Genomic DNA, 22,823 nt, shown 5'->3' with positions numbered 1-22,823 from the left:
TAAGAAATTTGCCTAAAGAATAATAATATAGTTGAGATTCAAACTCATGTCCATTTTGCTCTAAAGCCAGTGTGTTTCTTCTCATACTACCAAAACCATACTAAAGTGTATTTCTTAAAACACAAGCCCTAACAGATGTTCCATGAAAAAAATAAAGATCCTATGGGCAAATGATTTGGGGAAATGATATCTACTTATCTCCTCTGAATTCACAATTCATAGCATATTAAATGCCTTGAGGAATTCTCTAATAGAGAGATGATTGTTTAATCAGATTTATTCTAATTATTTGTCTATAGCACTTTTTTTTTTTTTGCTTTCTTTAAGGGCCACATTTGTGGCATATGGAAATTCCCATGCTAGGGGTACATTCAGAGCTGCAGCTGCTGGCATATACCACAGCCATAGCAATGAGCCACATCTGCAATCTACACCAGAGTGCATGGCAATGCTGGATACTTAAGCCACTGAGCAAGGCCAGGGATCAAACCTGCATCTTCATGGATACTCATCAGGTTCTTAGCCCACTGATTCACAACAGGAACACCCCATAGCACTTTTCAAATGAAAGTTAACACCTGTTAATATTTCATGTAATGCATAACTAGCATCCCACAAGATAGAAAGATTATACTAAATCCAGCTGCAAGATTGATAAAACATGACATATCTCTGGAGCTGTTATAATGATGAAAGATGAAATTCCAGTTGAAGACGTAGCCCATAACAGTTAATCTAATAAGAGTGGATTTTATCCATATCTAGACCCACTAAGTTCTAGGACTAAGATTTTCCATGCTGTAATACCATTGCTATTGTATGTGTTCAAAGATCCCTGAAACTCTGGCTCATGGGTTGTTCTTAGAGATAGAAAAAGTGAGACCTCTTATCCTAAACAAGCTGAAAATCCAAGACTTTTCTTGGACCCATCAGAACAAACCAGCGCTTCAAAATATCTCTGGTGAATCCAGAGAATCACAGCCAAGTTCTGCTTACTTGGAGCCGAAACTACTAGAGCCATAAGCAGGTATAGAGACTTAACATGGTAATTTTGGTGAATTGCTTGAGGCTGAGTGTGGACTACTACGAGAGTGACAAACTGCTGGATGCCACAGTCTTAGGGGAACCCTACATGTACATATTTTTTAACACCAGGAACTCCATTGATTAAGTTCACACAGGAAAGATTAAAAAAAAATCATCTTTTGGGGGGATAGCAAGAGGGAGAGAAGGGAATCATTGCGGAAATAAATCTTTCTCCTAACAAAGCCTACTCTTGGGGAAATGACTTTTCCTGAACCTTATCTCGTCTGCGATAGACACACATACATACACACATACGTACAGGCAAATCATATTCAAGGCTCAAAAACCTAAAGACAAAGAGAAAATCTTGAGAGAAACCATAGAAAAATAAATTGCCATCTTAGAGAGGAACAAGGATAAGACATACAGCAGACTTCTAGTTAGAAACCATGCAAGCAAAAAAAAAAAGAGTGGAATGTAGTATTTTAAATGTTGAAAAGAAAAAAAAATCAACAAGAAGAAAATATCCAGTGAAATTATCCTTCAAAGCTAGGGTGGAATAAAGACTTTTTCAGCCAAATACAAACTGAGGAAATTGAGTACCAGCATACCTGGCCTGCAAGGAAGTTCATCAGCAAAAGGGAAAATAATATAGGTAAAAAACTTCAATCTACATAAAGGAAGAACATGAGAGAAGAAATACACAAAGGTAAAATAATTTTCTATTTTTAATTAATCTAAAGGATAATTTTAATAATAACAATATAGTAGAAGATTATAGTATATTGATAAGTGAAATGAATGTCAGCAATATCACAAGTAGCAAGAGAGGGAAACTGGGGATACTCTGTTATGAACTACCTCTACCGTTATTTTTGTACTCTCTAAAAAGCAATAAAGTGTTATTTGAAGCTCCATTTAGATTAGTTAATAATAATGCCTGAAACTCTGAGGCAATAACAAAAAAAATGTACATGCTAATTGTGGAGACAAAAAGAAATCATATAAAATGTTCAATTAAAACAAAGAAGGAAGAAATAAAAGACAATTGCAATGAATAGAAAACTGTTACAAATGTGGTAGATATCAGTTCAACTAAGACATTAGTTCAGCTAAGACAAATGGTTTAAATGCATCAGTTCAAGACAGAGATTGTCAGAGTGGATGAAGAAAACAAAAACAAGGACCAACTGTATGATGTCTGCAAGAAATAGACTTTAAATATAAAACTCAAATAGGCTAAAAGTAAAGGGATGGAAAAAGATGCATCATGTTAATACCAATCCCTGGAAAGCAAATTTGAAACAAAAAGTGGGGAGTAGGCAGCCAGGGAAGGTCCAGAAAGAGCAAGGTGGCAATACCTGGGGTCCATCTAGGGAAGACTAAAAAAATGGCTGCAGATAGACGACCCCACCTCCCTTCTTTCCTACCCCGCAATAATGGGATCCCTGGGTGAATTGAAGCTGACTCTACTCCTCCTCACAGAGGTCTTTCCATTTCTTCCCTGGGCCTTAACTCTACCCCAACTCTCCATGTCACATCTCATCTATATTGCAACCCCCACCCCCCAAATGACCATCTTAACTTTCCTTGTTTCATGGTGGTTGGAGTCGGGGTGCTAAGGACGTCGATTGTAGCTTTCTCTTTTCTTTATTACATTGAAAGTCAGTTTTGGAAATCTATGTACATCACCTCAATTCAATTCTGCTTTAAGAATCCTACTTCCTGGGGAAGTGTAGATGCCTCTGACTGTCATAAATAAGAAGTGGAGGGCTAGGGGAGTTATCTTCCTCAATATGTATTTCATCCTTTCCTTTCTGAATGGTAAAATAAACATATTCCCTATAAGGTAGTTTTCAAAGTAGTGTGTTGTGCCTTACGGTGTCAAAACAGTTAATTAGCACCTTGTGAAAATAAGCCCTGGCTTTGAGCACAAGCAATGGTGGGCCAGTGGGAGGGATGAGAGTAGGGTTGAGGGTGGAAATGATGAAATTTGGATAAAATGGGACTATTTTCATGAAGATTTTTAATAACTCCATTTCAAGGTAAAATATCTCATTCAAGGTATCCCAAAATTAGTCAGAATATAGAGCTTAGATATATGTTGTCTATTAATAAATTTTTATTTTCACTTTTGCATTATACATACATACATACATACATACATACATATATATATATTTTTTTCTTTCTTTCTTTCTTTTTTTTTTTTTTTTGCTTTTTTGGGCTGCACCCGTGGCATATGGAAGTTCCTAGGCTAGGGGTCAAATCCGAGCTACAGCTGCTGGCCACAGTCATACCTACAGCCACAGCAGCATGGGATCCGAGGTTCGTCTGCAGCCTATACCACAGCTCATGGCAATGATGATCCTTAACCCACTGAGCGAGGCTAGGGATCAAACCTGCATTCTCATGGATCCTAGTTGGGTTCATTAACCACTGAGCCATGAAGGGAAATCCCTGAGCATTATATAATAAGATAAGGAAATAATTAGCTAACTAAACCAATATTCTAATAACTTGCTGGAAAGATTTAAAAAAATTCCAATAAAGAATAATTTCTGGATGTTTCATGGTAGCCCTTGAAATATAAGATATATATTAATGACAATTAGAAACCTATTTATTATTTTTCCCTCAATGACTCAATGTAGGCCACAGATTATATGTGGAAATAAACAGTATTTTCCATTTGGTCAAGTATATTGACTGAAAGCTGACAATGATCAGATTTTTATGGTAAAGTGTTATTTAGATATTCCAAGGGGCATAATTAGTGATGGGATCATCAAAAGACTTAACAATTAAACCATGGTAGAGCTTATAATTATAGACCTGAGGATTTTAATTATATACTCCTATTTTATAACCCAGCTGTAAAACAAACATTAGAGGGGAGAAAAGGATGAAACTATGGAGTTAGAAACCATAATATGTAAATTTTGCTTTATAATTTGGGGTGGCAATTCTGGTACAAATGGCCTGTTTTTAAGTATAATCATTTTAGGGAAAAGGCCCATGCTTCCTTTAAATAGCATCTACATTTTCAATTTTTGTAAGTTTTTTGTGTGTGAGGGGTACACATCAAACAGGTTAAATGTATCCAATCATTGGTGGTATTAGGTCATGTCATTTCTGTACATATTTTGCAGATAAAGTTAATAAATAGGAGTATGTTTCTTCCTTTTGTGAGCCTTAACCACTAAACTAATGAATTAATTGTCTTTTTAGGGCCGCACCTGTGACATCTGGAGGTTCCCAGGAGTCCAATCAGAGCTGTAGTTACTGACCTATGCCACAGGCATAGCAAGGCCAGATCTGAGCCATGTCTGTGACTTACACCAAAGCTCACAGCAACTCTGGATCCTTAACCCACTGAGTGAGGCCATGGATCAAACCTGCATCCTCATGGATATTAGTCAGATTTGTTTCTGCTGAGCCACAATGATGGGAACTTTTTTTTTTTTTTGTCTTTTTAGGAAACTTAATCACTTTAAAAAGTATATTAGGATCTTTGGGGTTAGAGAAAACTTGATCCAAATGAGACTTGTGGCTGCAATAACTGAAAAGACTGGGCTTCCAAGACAACTGAATTCTGGGTTCATGTGATATAATCAGGAAGACATAAACAGATTCACTGCTGGACCTCCAAACTTCAGTCCTCTCTGTTTTCCATTTAGTAACAAATGATGGCAGGAATGCTAAACCCTGCCCCTAACAGTTTTAGCCCCATCTGAAGCTCCCTCCCCAAAAATTCAAAGCATCTTCATGACTCTGAAAAAATGGAAAGAGTGAACACCCATATACCCTCACTAGGTTCTATAGTTAATATTCAACTACATCTGCACTGTCACATAGCCATCCATCCTTGTGTTCGTCTGTCCATCCTTCCCATCTTTGTATGTACTTTAAAGTAAGCAGCAGACATAGTAAATTTCACTAAGTAGAGTAATTTGCATGTATTTTAAGGGTAATGTTCACAGACTTGTAGACAAATGTGGATGTAGCGTGTAAAGCATAGAGAAGAATCAAGAGAGTTTCTAGGTGTTTTGGACAGAGCAAGTTGTTAAAGAGCAGTGGGGTTGAGGAGGAAAATTAAGCTTCATTTTGAACCTCTTGAGATACAGAAGCCAGACATGCAGGAAGAATAGTCATCTAGATTAAAATATTTGGAGCTCAGCAAAGACAGGGGGTTGGTGCATTGTTTGAAGTCATCAGCTTGCACATAGTAATTACCTCTGAGGACCAGATGAGATTATGTAGGGAGTAAGTGTGGATACAAGAGGGAAGAGCAAAAAGTTCAGAACTGAGTTTGGGGGTATTCCAACATTTGGAAATTAGAAAGAGGAAAAGGATTGAGAAAATCAGACTAAGCAGGGCCAGTAAACTAAAATCAGGAGAGTGGACTGACTTCCAGAAGCACAAGTGGGTGTATTTCAAGAAGAAGGGATTGATCAAGTGCTGCTGACTGCTAAGATAGTTGAGAACTGAGATTACTGATCACTGAAGGTGGCAATGTGTTATTTTCCAGAACTCAGGAGAGTGCCTGGCACATAGCAATTTTCAGTGAATGAATGAATGGATATCTTTGGTGACTTTGATAAGTAGATGTGCTCAGTAGAGCAGTGAGAATCAAAGTCTGATTAGAGAAGCTTCAAGAGAATCAGAGATGAGGAAAGCAGGAACAGCATTCAGAGACTACTTTCAATGAGTTTTCCTAAAAAGCTGAGTGGAGAAATTGGGCAGTATCCTGAGGATGTGGAATCAAGGGAAATTTTCAGTTTTGAGTAATGAGAAATATTTCAGTACTTTTTTTGCTGATGGGAATAATTTAGTATGGAGGAGAAAATAAATAATGTTGGAGAGAGTGGCAACAATTGCTGGAGTGATGGCCTTGCATAGGCAAAGTGTGATGACATCCAGTGTTTAGGTGGAGAGCTTGGCATAAGAAGAAGCATAGTTTGTTCATCTAGAGAAACAGGGAAGAATACAGGAGGCATATGCAAAAATTTAGTAGAAATAGTGATTTCTTATTCATTCTTCTGCCTGTACAACAGTTATTTATTCAGCACTTACTAGAGACAAGCAATATTCTAGAAAGTGGGACTCCATTAGTAAGGAAAATGAGAACCCCTGATTTTCTGAAGCTTATGTTCTTTCTAGTGGGAGAAGAAAGATTGCTTATTTCAATGCATCAGATGGTGCCAAGTGACAGAGGAATATAGAGCAGGGAAGGAGCTAAGGACTTCTTTAAGGAAGTAGTTGCTAATTTTTAAAACTATAATTGATAATTTTAACTAGAGAGGCCATTGGATGTTTTCCTTTAGTTGTTTCTACCTTTCTCAGTGAAGTAGGTAGCAAGGTGAGCAACAGAGAGTAGGGAGAGGGAAGAGGTGGTGGGGAGTGCTAGAGATTGAAGGAGAGGGAAGAAGGCATGAATTTGCTGCCTCTGGGAGGAGAGAGTAAATTCCTAAAGGCATCTTGGGAGGGTTGAGGAGTATTGGGAAGGATGTGCAATTGTCCTGGAGATGAGGATTAAGCTTTCGGGGTCACTGAAGTATGTAAGCATTGATGGGACATGTCCTGATGGTCTCTTAAATGGGCAGGATGTTCATAATCTTCATCAATTTTAACTATTGTCTGAGATTGCTTTCTTAGGAATGTTCTAAGACATCATCACCATTGAGAGGAGAAAAAAGGTGGTTGTCTTATTGGAAGTAGGAGGAACTCTAAAACTTGCTGTGGTCAGTGTCAAAAGATTAGGGAGGGGCAGCCATCCCAGGAGCCACTACACAGGAATCCATAATTTAAGTCTATTTACACACACACAAAAAAGAAAATTATGCACTAATGATCCTCTTCAAAGTCAAATCTTCTGCCACCCATATTCGAAAAATTAATCAGAAGTTAACATCACTGCACTTGGGTAATGCCTATTCTACACAAATCTTCACCCAAACTCAGTAAGAAGAAAATCTTTTGCGCCTAGTAGAAAAACTAACTTTTTTCCTGGCTGCTTGATGTCAATTAAGACAGCAAGGGAATGACTAGTTTTTGCCTAACTGGTTTGTGGTAGTGTTGATGTATCAATACTCTTGTGTTATCTGCATTTGTGTCTTTCAAATAAGCAGTGGCTATTCTTATTGATTTATAGGAGACTCTCAACATTTTTGTAGGATAACTTTGAAAATTCATTTCATCATTTATGAGAACACGATATGAGTTCTACCCTCAATAGATTTTTAAGTGTATAATACAATATCATTAACTATAGACAAAAAGTTTTAGAGCAGATCTCTAGAACTCACTCATCTTGTGTGAATGAAGCTTTAAAGCCAATGATTAGCAACTCTCCATTTTCCTTTCCTTCCTGTCTCTGACAACCACCACTTGGCTCTCTGCCTCTATGAATTTGATTATTTTAGATACCCATCTAACTAGAATCATGGAGTATTTTTCCTTCTGTGACTGGTTTATTTCATTTAGCATAACGCCTCCAGGTTTTATCTATATTGTTGCATACTGCAGGATTTTCTCCTTTTAGAAAATTGAATAATATTCTGTTATATGTATATAACTCATTTTATATATTTATCTGTCAGTGGACATACAGCTTATCTCTACGTCTTGGCTATTGTGAGTAATTCTGCAGTTTGAGAAGGCTGTTATCTCTTCAAAATATGATTTCAATTCTATGGATTCAATGCAATCCCTATCAAAACACCATTGGTGCTTTTTACAGAAATGGAAAAAATAATCCTAAAATTTCATATGGGACCACGAAAAGCCATGAATTATCAAAACAATCTTGAGAAAGAAGAATGAAGCTGGAATAGTCTCTTCAACAAATGGGAAAACTGGATATTCACATTGAAAAAAATGAAAATGGACCCTTATCTTATACCATACACAAAAAATCAACTCAAAACATAACAAGGCCTTGAAAGTAAGACCTGAAACAGTAAAACTCCTAGAAGAAAACAGAGAAGAAAGCTTCATGACATTGATCCTTTCAACGATTTTATGGATATGACACCAAAAGCATAGACAACAAAAGCAAAAATAAACAAGTTGGTCTACATTGAACTAAAAATCTTCTACACAGAAAAGTAAACAATTAACAAAATGAAAAGGCAACCTATAGAACAGGAGAAAATATTTGCAAGCCACATATCTGATAAGTGGTTAATCTCTAAAATATGTATGGAACTCCTATAACTCAATAGCAACTCCCAGCATAACCCAATTTAAAAATGGGCCAAGGATTTGAAAAGACATTTCTCCAAAAAAGACATACAAATGACCAAAAGGAATGTTAAAAAAGTGCTCAATGTCACTAATCATCAGGGAAATGCAAATCCAAACCACAATGAGTTATTACCTCATAATACTCAAGATGGCTATTATTGAAAAAACAAAGACAACAGGTACTGGCAAGGATGTAGAGAAATTGGAAACCTTGTACATTGTTGAAGAGGATGCACAATGGTTCAGCCTCTATGTAAAACAGTATGGAGTTTCCTCAAAAAAATTTAAAAGAAAACTACCATATGGTTTAGCAATTTCACTTCTGGGTATGTACTTAAAATATTAATTTCTGAGTTGGCCCAATGGCCTGGTCTTCTAGTCTTCACTTAAAATTTCATTTCTTTGTGACACCAGGAGAAAAGAGAGAAAGGATTAAATCATACATTATGACATTCTTGGAAAGTCCTGGTATGTATTGAAATATTTTGTATAGGCATATACTAGCTAAATGAATTTGAGAATTGAGGCAATTATCTGGGTTATTCAAGCTAAAGAATAATTTGGCTTGAAACAGTATATAATTGGGAAAAAAGTGATTTTAAGAAAAGTTGTAATTACCTAGAAAAACACCTTTAACTCTCTACATGAAAGGCAGATGTTTGGAGAAAACCACAGTCATAATTTATTAAATATATTTTTGGAATATTTACTTTGTAATTACACCACTTGCACCATCTTCCACAAGATGGCATGCAAGTTTGTAACATACTTTTAGCAAGTAGTCATACTGTTGCTAAATCATCTTGTAATGAGCAGAAACACTGAACTACATCACACATAAGCTATTATTTTTGCCTTAGGAATTACAAATATATACATTTAAGCAATGTTTTCTGTAGTTAAATACTGTTGCCTTATGATGATATGCATATGGAAATGTAATTATTTGAGGGATGTGTGAAAAGAAATCAATAATTTATGTCTCTTCATACAAGGCAAATGAAGATTTTGGTCATGCCTAGCCTACTCAAGGTCCATACCATAATGAAGTTTCAAGACAAAACAAGTGTTCTGCTGTTCATGTTCGAAAAGGCATTTTTATGAGTCTAAGAAAGGAAATATAAATAAAATATTTGCTTTTTGGAGGATTTATTTCACTATTTTTAAGTGTGCCTGAAAATATTTTCTGGAACAACTGGGAAGTAGCATGGTGACTTAGCTGAACATTACTGGGCTTCTTTGCCTTTGCAGTGATAATAGAATCACTTGGGATGCTTTAACAAAACATAGCTGCCAGGTTCCCCTCCTCAAACTAAAGCAGAATCTCTGGAGGGAGGATCCAGGCATCAGTATTTTAAAAAACCTGCCCAGGCATTCTAGTGATACCTTAGACATAACAGTTCTCTGACAGTAACTACTGCGATTGCGACAGTAACTACTCACGGCAGGCATCGCTAATTGAATGTGACACTTCCAACCAGAGCTCACAGTCCTTGCACAATAAAATGCTGTAGGTAGCCCTTACCAATCAATTCAGAGTTGAATTGAAGCCTATTTGCTATCTGAGTTATCAAAGAATATTGGACAGGGTGAACTGTTCCACAGAAGGTGACAGGTTTTCTTAATGGTTAACTCTGCTTTCTAGTACAACTCACCCAGGCAATTGTTTTTAGCTGCTTCTAACAAAGGTCATTTTGGAGACTATAGGGAATAATATTCATATTCTTTCCAGATCCCACTGAATACCTTTGAACCTTTTCTGTGGGATGCTCCCTGGCTCTTGCCAACTTCAAGATGCTTTTGCTTCCTTCAGCAAGAGGAGGACCGATCTTGGAGTTTCCTTGCACTTCAAAGGGCAGGAAGGTCCTGGAAATTTACATCTCTCTGGAGTAGCCCTTCATCACCAAATGCAGATAAGGAAAGCCCCATTTCCTTTTCCTTGGGTGGGGACAATTCAGAGGTAAGAGGTCCCCTCTGCAGCTCCCCTGTGTGATCAGGCTAAAACTGCCTCTGTGGGCTCTATAGCAATTTGCTTGGCTTCCTCCCTTTCTCTCTCCTGTTTCCTCCGCCTCCACCCTAGTTTTCCTGGGGTACTTATTAATAAATCGCTTGCACAGAAATGTTCACCTCTGGATTAGTTTCTGGGGAACTCCTCAGCCAGAGGCTAAAACCTGAGGCCACTGGGCTCTAGGAGCCTCTGTATTAACCAGGGTTTAAATCACACAGCAGTTCAGTCACCTGGTGGAAACATGTGAAAGAGTGTGTGTGGTAACTTGCTCTGCTTTCTAGTACCAGTCAACGTAACAACTGTTTTCAGCTGCTATCACAAAGCCCGTTTTAGAGATAGCATGAGAAAATATCCACGCTCTTCCCAGATCCCTTACCTGTGTACCTGTCAATCACTGAGAAATGTGGGACCTTAACAGATTACTGATGTATGAGGAGAGATAGGGTGTGCTGTATCAGTAGGTCTCAGATGTGGCTGCATCATGCAGCTATCCAAAGAGTTTCCAAAAAATACAGATGCCCAGATTGAACCCCCAAAGATTCTGATTTCATCCATCAGGGATGTGGTCTGAACACTGGCTTGTTTAAAGCTCCCCAAGTGACTCTACTGTATAGCCAAGGTTGAGAAGCACTCTAAAAGAACTGACTTCGGAGAACCTAAATATCACTCTGGTCAGCCTGCTAAAAATCTACATTTTCAGGCATCCCTACCCCAGGTGTTCTGAATCAAGTCGGTTTGCACATCTAATAAACATTTATGAAAATTTCACACATATATAAAAGTAGACAGAACAGTATAATTCCTGCTGATTTCCAGCTTCAGCAATTAACTTGTGGATGAAGATTCTTAATGTGTAGGTGATCCTTGAGCCACCGGCTGAGAACCATGTCAAAAAGGTTTGTGAAGTTAGCTTTTTTCCAGATGCTGTAATGACTACCAAGTGTATAGTAAATACCTTGGTAAGTCCACTGGGAACATCTGGCTTAGTCAGGGATGGCAAATAAGTTTCAAATTGCATAGCCTCTCTAATGGATCAAGGAGGAGTCTGAGGCAGTCTAGGTTCAGCCAGTAAAGATACTGTGTTCCGGCTTACACAGAAGTCTCTTAACTTTAGCTAGCTACTGGGACAGTGAATGAGACATGGTTAATAAGGCTTTGGTCTAGAAAGAATGAGGGCTCTGATAGTCCAGAATAAGTGTATAGGTAGCAAAATATTTCTATTATTTATAAAGTGAATGTAGCAAAGTGTTTGTTTTTTTTTTGTTTTGTTTTGTTGCTTTTTAGGGCCTCACATGTAGCATATGGAAGTTCCCAGGCTAGGGGTGGAATCAGAGCTGCAGCTGCCCACCTACACCACAACCACAGTGACACCAGATTCAAGCCGCATCTTCAACCTATACCACGGCTCGTGGCAATGCAGGATTCTTAACCCACCAAGCGAGGCCAGGGATCAATCCCTCATCCTCATGGATACTAATCTGGTTCATTTCCATTGAGCCACAATGGTAATTCCCAGAGTGTTCTAATACAACTAAAATGCAAGGTACAATAAAAATAACCAATGTTTACTCTAAAGTCCTATCTGTGTTTCTAATTGGAAAATCTTGTCTTGAAAACATATCTCTCCTAAAAAAGGTTTTGTAGGTGAACTGTGATTAGCCAGTACTTGTGCTTTAAAAACAGCACAGAATGTCTTGTTGTATAGCAAACATTTAGCCCAGATCTTACTTGTGTACTAATTTCCTCCAAGAAAATATTACCTTGGGACAAACTACCAAATCATACACAGTGTATCAGCAAAGAGCTCAGATTTGAGTGTCATATAGCCTAGGTTCAAGTTCAGACTTTGCCACTTTCTAGCTTTGTGACCTCGGCTTTTAAACTCTCTGTGCCTCGGTTTCTTTATTTGTAAGAGGTTAATAGTAGAACCTACCTTGGGGCCATTATGAAGATTAAATAATGTCATACATGCAAAGTGCTTAGTATAGTGCTTGGCAGGTAGTACACAATACTATTAGATAATATTAGAATTCTCCTCTGATAATAAGCCCTCTGGGTTCTTCTCTGTCTAGTCCTTTTCTTTCCTGGTTCATCCTCCTCTGTTGAGCCTTCAACCTTCAAATGTTGAGAGTTTTTCTGGGCTTCATCTTTGTCTTTCCTTGTCCTCGCTTCTTTTCCCCCCTCTGTAAACAGCAACACTGAGTTACTGTCACTCTGTCTTCACTCACCTAGATTTTCCAATCCTCTCCCTAAACATTTAAGAACAAGTTAAATAAAATGTTTTAGAAATCGAAATGTATACTGCTTTTTCCCAGGAGGAGTCTCCCATAACCTGGACGGTATTAACACGATAGCTCTGGAGTCAGAAAGACCTGGATTTGAGGTTCAGCTTAACTGCTTATGTTCTTGGACTGCTTCCTGAACTTTCATAAGCCTCAGCTTCCTCACCTGGATCCCTTAGCATCATTTTAAGGATTCAATGAGATAGTTCAGGAAAAAATGCTGAGCACACAGTCTGGGTCAGAGTAACAGGGAGCCACCACCGTTGTTTTTATTATCACTCATGCTAAGAACATAGAAGAATCTAAAAGAATCTTGTGTTATAACTCTTGAAGCACGGAATCTATAACTCTCCCCTTGCTGAGCTTGGCCTGCACTTTGGGCTCTGACATTTCTAATTCCCAAGCTTCTCTGAGAGCAAACAGTCATGAATGAGCCTTCAAAGAAGGGAAAAAACTGGATTTTGAAGATAAGTCTATCCAGGCAGAAGTCTCCCTGGCCGTACTTCTCCCTGTATGCTATTGTCATATCTCTGAAGCCGGGAGTGAGGCTGCCATTCTTACCCTTCTGGCTGAGATTTTTTCTTTACTAGTTGATGATGTTATTGTAGAGAAAATGGGGGAAAATGAATTGAAGTTGCCTGGTCCCACAGAGAGTTAATTTCTCATCCTTGGACTGCCTTCCTGTTCAGGGGATCATTCATTTAGGTGGCTTTCCCTGTGATAGCCCCGGCTGCCTAGCAACCAGCAGCTCCAACCTTCTCCGAACAACGGCAGGAGTTCATATCAGTGCCATCAATTTTTTTTTAAAAGACTGTCTCATTTTATGAAAAATTAAACTTCGTAAAAAAATACAGCCCCCCCAATATATGTTGTTCCCAAACAATTGCTGACAACTCTGTATTACAGAAGCTGAAGTGAGAACTGGAAATTCGTGAGTGGTTACAAACATAAATGTGGGTGTTTTTCAAAAAATTATCTATTTTTATATATTACCAGTGCTTTTGAGCCCTCTTAGATAATGTAGCCACCAACCATCCTTTTCCACCATGAAATGGGCATCATTAGTCCTGTGTTTGCCCTCAAAGTAAATATGTGGTGGATTTTTCCCACAGTTCCTGAATGCTAACCCCTACAATATTATTTTACAGAAAAAGAAGAACTCAATTCCATCTTATTTATATGTGTAGAAATGGATGGTATGAATTTCAATTAATCAGAACACCATGATTCATCAGAAAATCAATAAATTAAAAGGTCACAAATTTCTCCAAATGATTTTTAGGCTGCTTTGCAATCCTTCTGAGTTTAATTTTCTCTATTAAATTATCTCTGGGTCTACACAATTATTAAGCCAGTAGTGCTCAGTATAATTAACTCCTGATATTAATCTTCAAATGGATTCTTGCCCCAGCTTTTTCTAATCTTTGATTCTTACCTATCCTAGAAAACTTGGCTTCAAGTACACTCTTCAGAAAAAAAAAATTTTCTTTTGTCTTAAGGATTCAGTGTGGTGAGCAAAGAGGCATCATGAGAAGTTCAGCTCTCAGAGAGAGGCAGCCCCCCTCCCGCCGCCAGTACTTCTAATTTTTCTAAGCCTCAGTATTCCTCTCTGAAATGGGGAATAATATCAGCACCTATGACAGAGTTGCTGTCATCATTAGAAGGTAAGTATTTGCATCATTTATCAGAAAACTAGAAGATAATATAAATGAAAGTCAATAAGATACTAAAAACATATCAACTTAAGCACTGCCTGTTCCTGCACCATAAAATGAGATGAAGAGACACCCCAATATTTGTTTTCCCCTTCTGCAGCTCTCTGTAGCCCCAAAAGTGTACCCTGAACATGACCAAACAAATGCAAAATAATTTCTACAAGTTCTCACTAAACAGCATGTTTTCTTCTGTTTCTCTCCTTCCTTCCTTTCTCCTTCCCTTCCTCCTTTTCTTCCCTCCCTCCTTCTTTCTTTCTTTGCTGCACCTGCAGCATGTGGAAGTTCCTGGGCCAGGGACTGAACCTGTACCACAGCAGCAGCCTGGGCTGCTTCATTGACAATGCCAGATACTTAACCTGCTGCACTACAAGGGAATTCCTAGCATGTTTTAAAAATGTAACTCCTTTTTATTTAATTTTAGCTTTGGTTGGTTGGAGTGTTGTGAGAAATAGTCAGATAACTGAATATAAGGGATTAGGAAAATCTATTTTTAATATTTAAGGGCAAGTTATCTGACTTGAAGTCAGTCGAATGGAGTACAGTTTCATCGTTATCATTACTAGCCAACATTTAAGGAGCACCTTCACATATGGGGTGGAGGGGGGGTGGCCTAGAGCACAAAGAGGTTTAAGGCCTGGTTCTTAGAGGTAGATGTAATCTGGCCGTGTCAGCATCTCTGCAATATTTTGCTTTCTCTGTACCGTCCAATAAACAGTACTTCCTTTCCCCGGAGGGCTCTGGCTTCACAATCAACAGCATCGGAACAATCTCTACATCAGCAATTTTTAATTTTGAGAGTGAAGGTAGAAGGTAAATATGGCTACTTGCTTTTCATTCACTCAAAATGCCTGCCCTTTGCTTCCTATTTCTCTTTTTGAGACTATTTCACCTCATCTGGTCTTTTGTGCTCCCCAGTGAAGATGCTTTTGGCATTGCCTTAGATATGAAGTCATCGCTTATAGTCTAATTGCACAGTTACTGGTTCAGGTATAAGATGTGGCTATTTTGACCCTTCTCTGCATCATCTACTTTCTTTAGAGCCAAGCATCAAGGTGATTACAGTGCTAATGTTTGTGACGTGCCATAGAAGGTGGTGGGGACATTTCCCTAAATGGCTGGGACACAGAATTCATTGACAACGTAATCCAGCAACTTTGAAAAGTTAATGGCCTGACATTTTCTCCTTATTTCCTCATCATCTGCCAAAGGGGGTTGGTTCATAGTTATTATTTCTATTTTTATAATGGTTTTTTATGACCGTCCTTTTCAGTCTTATGTTCTACATCAAAGTGCCTTATAAAAAAAGGAAATGGACCTTTACACCATTCCAATCAGCTTGTTCATGAATCTCATAATGACCTTTTTTTCCAATTAAAAAAGTTGAGGATGCGGAGTTCCCATCATGGCGCAGTGGTTAACGAATCCGACTAGGAACCATGAGGTTGCGGGTTCGGTCCCTGCCCTTGCTCAGTGGGTTAACGATCCGGCGTTGCCGTGAGCTGTGGTGTAGGTTGCAGATGTGGCTTGGATCCCACATTGCTGTGGCTCTGGTGTAGGCCGGTGGCTACGGCTCCGATTCAACCCCTAGCCTGGGAACCTCCATATGCCGCGGGAGCGGCCCAAGAAATAGCAACAACAACAACAACAACAAAAAAAGACAAAAGACAAAAAAAAAGTTGAGGATGGGATATTATCCTGTGTTAACAACAGATTGGAGGTTCAAAAATGGGATACTACTTAAAGAAGAACATTCCTAAATTTATACTGTCACTATATATTTGGGGCAGGGGAGTTAGAAATTGCTAAAATCTTTATCCATATCCCTTTACTCTCAAAATCCTCTGCCCCATGTTTATCAAATCTCATAAATATCATTGGTAATAATGGGTAATGTTCTCTATCACAGTTTCCCTTGTTTTCTTTTTTTGGCCTGGTATATTCATGGAAAAGGGATTATGCATATTCAAGGTATTTACAAATCTTAATAACTTTTATTTGTAAACAAATCTTAATGAAAGTTTAAGAAACTGACATTTTTCTTGATAAGTAAACACTAAAGCTTTCCCTTTTCTCAGTATCTTTTAAATCAGAGGAGTTGGCACTGAAAGATTTAAGTTCTGTTTGAGGAATTTGAATAAATAAACTCTTTGGCTAAAATTTGAAATGGAATTTCAGTGAAATTCTTCAGAGAGAATACTATTCCTTAATTTTTCTCTTAATTACAGAGTTTCCAGCGTCACTGAGCAGATTTCAGTGAGAGTAAAGGCAAATTTGGAATGCCTCATTGGCCAAGAAATCTTATCAGTTCCCTCCCTTCAAAGGAGACATAGAAGCCATGAAATGGCTTGTTCAAATCCAGGTGAAAGAGTTGGCAAGGCTCCTTTCTTCTTTACTCCCTTGCAGTCAACTCTTCAGCATCCAGCTAGACCAAATGTAATCCTGCCCATGCTTTATTTCTTCTATTCTTGTAGTCTGACTTTCCAGAATTATTAAGGAAATGTCTTTATTCTTTTCCTTCCCATTCTCATTCACTTTATGAAATATCTTTATTCATCAAAGTGGATTGGCTTGATGACTTCTGTCAAGAGTCATCGCCTAAGTAATCATCTTCTTGGAGGACAGGTTATGATATATGAGGGAAACTTAAAGATGGTTTGATTTTTAGGACAAACAGAAGGAAAACAGGTATTTTGGTTTCAATTATCAGTATGTTTCAAGTTAAAATAGATTTTTTTTTTTCTGGAAAGTTGAACAACTGTTCTGGTTTGTCTGGGAAGTTCCTAGGATGTGTGTGGAACCTTCAGTGCTGGTCTTGGCAAATTGGGACCATTGGTGACTCTGGATCACAGTTTATGTACATGAACATTCATATTTCCATTAGGATACATTCAGCATCCTCATTTTTCACACCCTTCAAATATCTCTGCCGAAATAAAAACCCTTTAATCATCTAACCTGTCTAAAAATTCCTCATAGTCATTACATTGTCTTGAAATGTTAACATCTTCTTTGCATTTGTCAATCAGTTTTCCATATTGAAAAGTCAATATTTAAAGGTAAGAACCCATAACCATAGCTTTGTTTGCTCTACCACACTAAGGAATTCCCTTCAATTTTATTATTATTGATGGAGATTAACATACTTTTCTAAGTTCCTGCCTGTCCTTTCATCGGGTTTGTCTAATTTGGTTCCTAACAAAGTATTAGCCATTTCCAACTGTTAAAATAACTGGTTTGACTGACATTTTAACTAAATGGATTGATTGTTTTTACTGGTCAGTTAAAGCCCAATAGATTCTATTTCTGTAAAAGCCTGTTAGTAACTATAAAATCTTAGCTGTCTTTCCTGTGGCTGCCCTTTCAGTTTCTCACTAGTTATTAAAGTGGTTGATCCTGAGGGATTGTTTACTGCTGGGAATCTAAAGATTTTCCTCATCATTGTCAATAATAAGGACCCCACTGTTACCTGCAGATAAGAAAATATAATGTATTCTTCTAATTTGGCCTTGAAAATTGAATATGAAAATGTAGACTCTGAAAATCATTAGAAGAATTTCCTTTAGAATGAAATGGTTTATTTTCTTTTTTCTTTTTGCTGAGAAGGAAAATAAATAAGATATAAATAATCACTTAAAATTCCAAAGAAAAGGCTTACTTAAAAGCACAAAGTCTTTTTTTTTAAGGGTATAAAATGTATTGAAATTACAAGAGAAAAAATTGTTATTAGTGTGGTTATTCTTAGTATGTGGTGGGCTGTATTATCTCTCACCACCCTAAAGGAAAATTTTGGTGAAAATTATCACCCCGGAATTTATAAAACCATATTGAAGGGACAGCATTTTTAAGAAACTGGTCCTTAAAATAGGGGGCTAAGAGTGCAGCAGTTAAGCATACAGTCTCTAGAGCCAGTTACACTTGGGGTCAAATCCTCTCTTAACCATGTTGATATTTACTTCTGAAAATTTCTTAAGGTCTGTTTCCATATGTGTGTGAGTGAAATGGTACCTGCTTCTTGGGCTGCAGTGAATAATAAGTGAAAAGTGCCTAGCATTGTGTCCAAACCTTGGGCAAGTGCCCAATAAATGGGTTAGCTATGAACACCACAGTCATAGTTTCCACTTTCATCATTACCACCTCTAGCTCCTACCTCTCCACTACATTAAGAGGTAGACAACAATACGTACCAAGCAAATGCTACTGTAATAGTCTTCTCTTTTAAAACAAGATTATTCAGTATAGAAAATGCTGTCTTGAGTGTTACCTCTATAAACTCAACTCTGCATGATGAAGTCCATGTCACATTGGATGAGGAAATTCCTATTGGAAAACAGTTGGAGTATGCCAGGCAACTGATGAAGATGACTTGGGAGATATAAACTTTGAACTAGATCCATGGAATGTTTACTTTGCAATTGACAAAGGTAGGTTGAGAATTGTTCTTAGCAAATTCTCTCTCTTATATGCTACTGTTATCATCTGTTTATGTCTCCTCTGCAAGACTGACTTCCTTAAGGATAAATATTGGCTTGTCTTCATTTTTAGGACTCCTACAAGAAGCACTTGGTAGATGCTTATACACATCTTTTGCATAACTTCTGGCAAAACGTAGTCCACTCATGAGCCAACCTGGCTCTTCATGGCTGCTACAGAATGATGACCTTGGCTTTCCACCCTGATCTTCTGGCTCAACTGTTCAGACCTAACTCACTCTTCTTTCTGCTCCAAGTCCAAATTTTTGTGAGAGAGAATCTCATTGGACTTTCTCAAGTCAATAATTCACTTATTTTTCAATTAGCTATGGCTTATGCTGGGGGTGGATCAGATTTTGTGGTATGTGAGGCTTCTTCTGGGACTGAGCAGAGAAGAAAAGTGGTTATATCTTTAGCACATCTGCAGTTTAAGCCATTGTGGCAGATGCTGTCCATGTCTCCTCAGGCCTTAACGTTTAGGTGGCCTGCCTTTCAATTGCCAGTATCTGCATTTCTTTGCTTGAGGGTCTGACATCTACCCTGCCCCTCCTCCACTAAGAACAGGTTAGATATCTTGGAAAAATACTACCTGTCCCCACAAGCTCTCAATCAATGGCTGAAGGGAACTGGTGTATAAATACTCCAGCTCATTGCCTTTGGAGGGACAATTTTGAGTGCATGTTTTGCACTGGCTTCTAGAGTTTCCCAGTAGTATTCAGCTCTAGTTGTCTATGGTGATAACTTGCTTGGTAATGAATGAATGCACTTTTTCTGTCTTTTTTAGGACCACACCCATGGCATATGGGTTCCCAGGCTAGGGGTCCAATTTGAGCTGTAGCCACCGGCCTATACCAAAGTCACAGCAATGCAGGATCCAAGCTGCATCTGCAACCTATACACAGCTTACAGCAACGCCAGATCCTTAACCCACTGAGTGAGGCCAGGGATCAAACCCTCTTCCTCATGGTTCCTAGTTGGTTTTGTTAACCACTGAACCACAACGGGAACTCCTGAATGTAATTTTTCTTACTGGCAGCCTTTCTTTTCCTGTCTTACTTCTCCCACCCTGCAGTGCCCTAGATCTCCTCCCAAATAAACTACTTGCTCTCAAATGCTCATCTCAGGTTCTGTTCCTGGGGATGCATCTCAGTCAAGATAGCCATCATCCCCTCTTGCCTAAATTACTGTGCAAATCTCAACTGGGCTTCTAGTTTCCAACTTTCCCCCTCCTCAGAAGAGCAGAGTTTTTTGGAAAGTCAAACTAAATCTATGTAAAATTCTCCTGTAATTTTTCTTTGCACTTGGAATGCAATCCGTAATTCTTACCTCATCCCCAAGACCATGTTTTTTTCTGGCCCCTGCCTCTCTCTCCAACCTCATCCTGTTCCTTGTCTCCTCTTGATCATTACCTTGCAGCCATATGACTAGGCTGACTTGGAAGCCTAGGCATTTTTATTATTGAGAAAGTTTTCACTTCCTTAATAATACCTCTATTTGATTTTATTTTCTTTTTTATACTTGTTTAGTATTGGCCTTTTGGCCCAGATTGTAAATTCCATAAAGGCAGGGCTTTAATTGTGGAACATACAGTGCTCAGCCCCTGACACATAGTTGGTTCTCCATGTATGCTTGTTGAATGAATGGATAGTTGGATTGTGTGGAAGGAAGTCTGATAAGTTGTGTTCTCATCACTGTTTTCTTTTTTTCTTTTTTTGCTTTTTTGGGTCTTAGGTGTGCCATATGGAAGTTCCCAGGCTAGGGGCTGAATTGGAGCTATAGCTGCCGGTCTACACCACAGCCACAGCAAGGCGGGATCTGCGACATGTCTGTAACCTACACCACAACTTACTGCAATGCTGGATCCTTAACCCACTGAGTGAGGGGCCAGGGATTGAACCTGCATCCTCTGGGATGCTAACTGGGTTTGTTTCTGCTGAGCCACAATGGGAACTCTGTCATCACTCTGTTTTCATGTGTGATGTTCTCTGTGCTGGGAATGATTTCCACTCACCACTATGTCCTTATCTTACAGATCCTTCAAGGCCTAAATAAAGGCCATCCCAGAGTCTTCCATGTTCCCTTAGGTCAAAAACAATTTTATTGTTTGCTACTTGCTAATATGATTAATGAGGGTATTTTGGGGATAAAAAATTACACACTGTGTTTACATTTTGAATCAGCTTAATTCTAATGAATGGGGCATAATTCACACTTTATTTTTTCCCATCACTAAGTAACATAGTAATTTTGAAAATGACTGCATGGGCCAGGTTGCAGCAAGATATGTTGTTTTGTTATAAGGCACAGGACCATGGTTACTGCTGCCTGCCTTGAAATGGAGAGAGCTGGGTTTACACATGTCCACTCCTTCTCCATTAAGTCTTATGACCAGGACTGGTGGTGTGTGGCAATTATAGTGACTGTCCATATCCATGGCATCAATGACAATGTGCCTTTCTGTGATCAGGATCTGATTAGGTGAGCTGAGATGGGTGAGCAGAGTTAAGACTTTTGGGAGAGTGGAGAGCAGAGGTGCTGATATATTTTCTGGTTCAATTGGATATGTGTTAGATTATCATGTTGACTTCCTGTTCTGTCTTGTATTTTGGTCCTCAGAAATGACCTGTTGAAAGCTAGGTTTCCTGAATCTGACAGCTGGTAAGTTGTTAAAAGCTTAGGTTTTAGCATCAGAGACCTGGCTTGGAATCCTGGTGTGATCTTGAGTAATTTACTAAAGGCCTTTGATTTTCACTTTCTTTATGAAATGAGCTAACAATAGTACTTACTCTTTAGGGCGGTTGTGAAGAATAAATGGGATAATTTTTAAAAGATTCTTAGCACAGTGCTGAGCATGTGGTGTGAATTTCATAAATATTGTTTATCAGTTTTATGATCCATTATCTGAAACTTTCAGCACTGGCTATATTTCAAGATATATATATATTTTTAATTTTAGAAAGGTAATATGGTATGTGTATTATATATTATGTAAATACCCTTATTCATCCATGAATATATCTGCAGTGAAACATATAAATACACTAAGTGGAACAAAGAAAGACCTGACAGGTCAGGTTAGGCCAGGCTTTGATTATCTCAATAAATTAGGACAAAATTCTGAGCGTCAGGCTTTGGGATTTTGGAATTTGGATAAGAGATCATGGGGTTGCATTTCTGTCAGTATGGCTATTTTTATTACTTAAAGCCCAGTCACAGAACCTACATTTCTGTTACTTTTCTGTGTCTCTCTTCCTCATTCCAACCAATGTCTCAACTACACATAGGACAGCTTCCCCTTCAACCTCATTTCCTAAGCTTTATACCCAAGTGTCTAATAAGAAATAAAGCCTAACTTCTGCTAATTACTACCCATGGGGTTTTGTTTGGTTCCCAACTACTCTACCTTTCGAATGGAACTGATAATTGTACCTACCTCAGAGCACTGTTTTAAGGATCAAATACAGCAATGCCTGGAATTTGTTCTGTGTAAGAGTTGGCAGGCACTCAGGAAATCATATCTTTCTTTTCTTCTTCTTTCTCCTTCTTCTCTCGCTGCCCCCTCCCAGGATCACAGTTAATTAATCAAATATCTCCTACTTGCTGAACTCAGTGCTCTAGTTCCTGGAGGGTCAGGAGGATTATTTATTGTGCTCCTTTGCTCTAAGGAGGCTGTATCTTGTCAGGATGATACGATGAATACACATTTAACAACAGTAAAAAATACAAGAGGATTTAATTTTTTTTTCTTTTTCGGCTGCCCCATGGCATACGGAAGTTTCCTAGCCAGGGATCAAATCTGAGCTGCAGCTGCAACCTGTGCCACAGCTACTGCAATGCCGTGTCCTTTACCCACTGTGCCACAGTGGGAACTCGTACAAGATGATCTTAAACTAAATTATAGGTGCGGTGCTTTCGTTGTTAAGAGGAAGAATATGTGGGACAAGAATATTCAGAGGAGCTTCCTAAAGGAGTGAGATCTATACCCAAGTCTTTGAAGAATGACTAGGATTTAGAGGTTGAAGGCTTAAAACTAAGCACTTGGGGCTGAGGGATCCCAATGAAGAAATGGGTGATG

This window comes from Phacochoerus africanus, chromosome 1, assembly GCF_016906955.1.
Source record: "Phacochoerus africanus isolate WHEZ1 chromosome 1, ROS_Pafr_v1, whole genome shotgun sequence".
Lineage (NCBI taxonomy): Eukaryota > Metazoa > Chordata > Mammalia > Artiodactyla > Suidae > Phacochoerus > Phacochoerus africanus.
Note: the sequence above shows the minus strand (reverse complement) of the source record.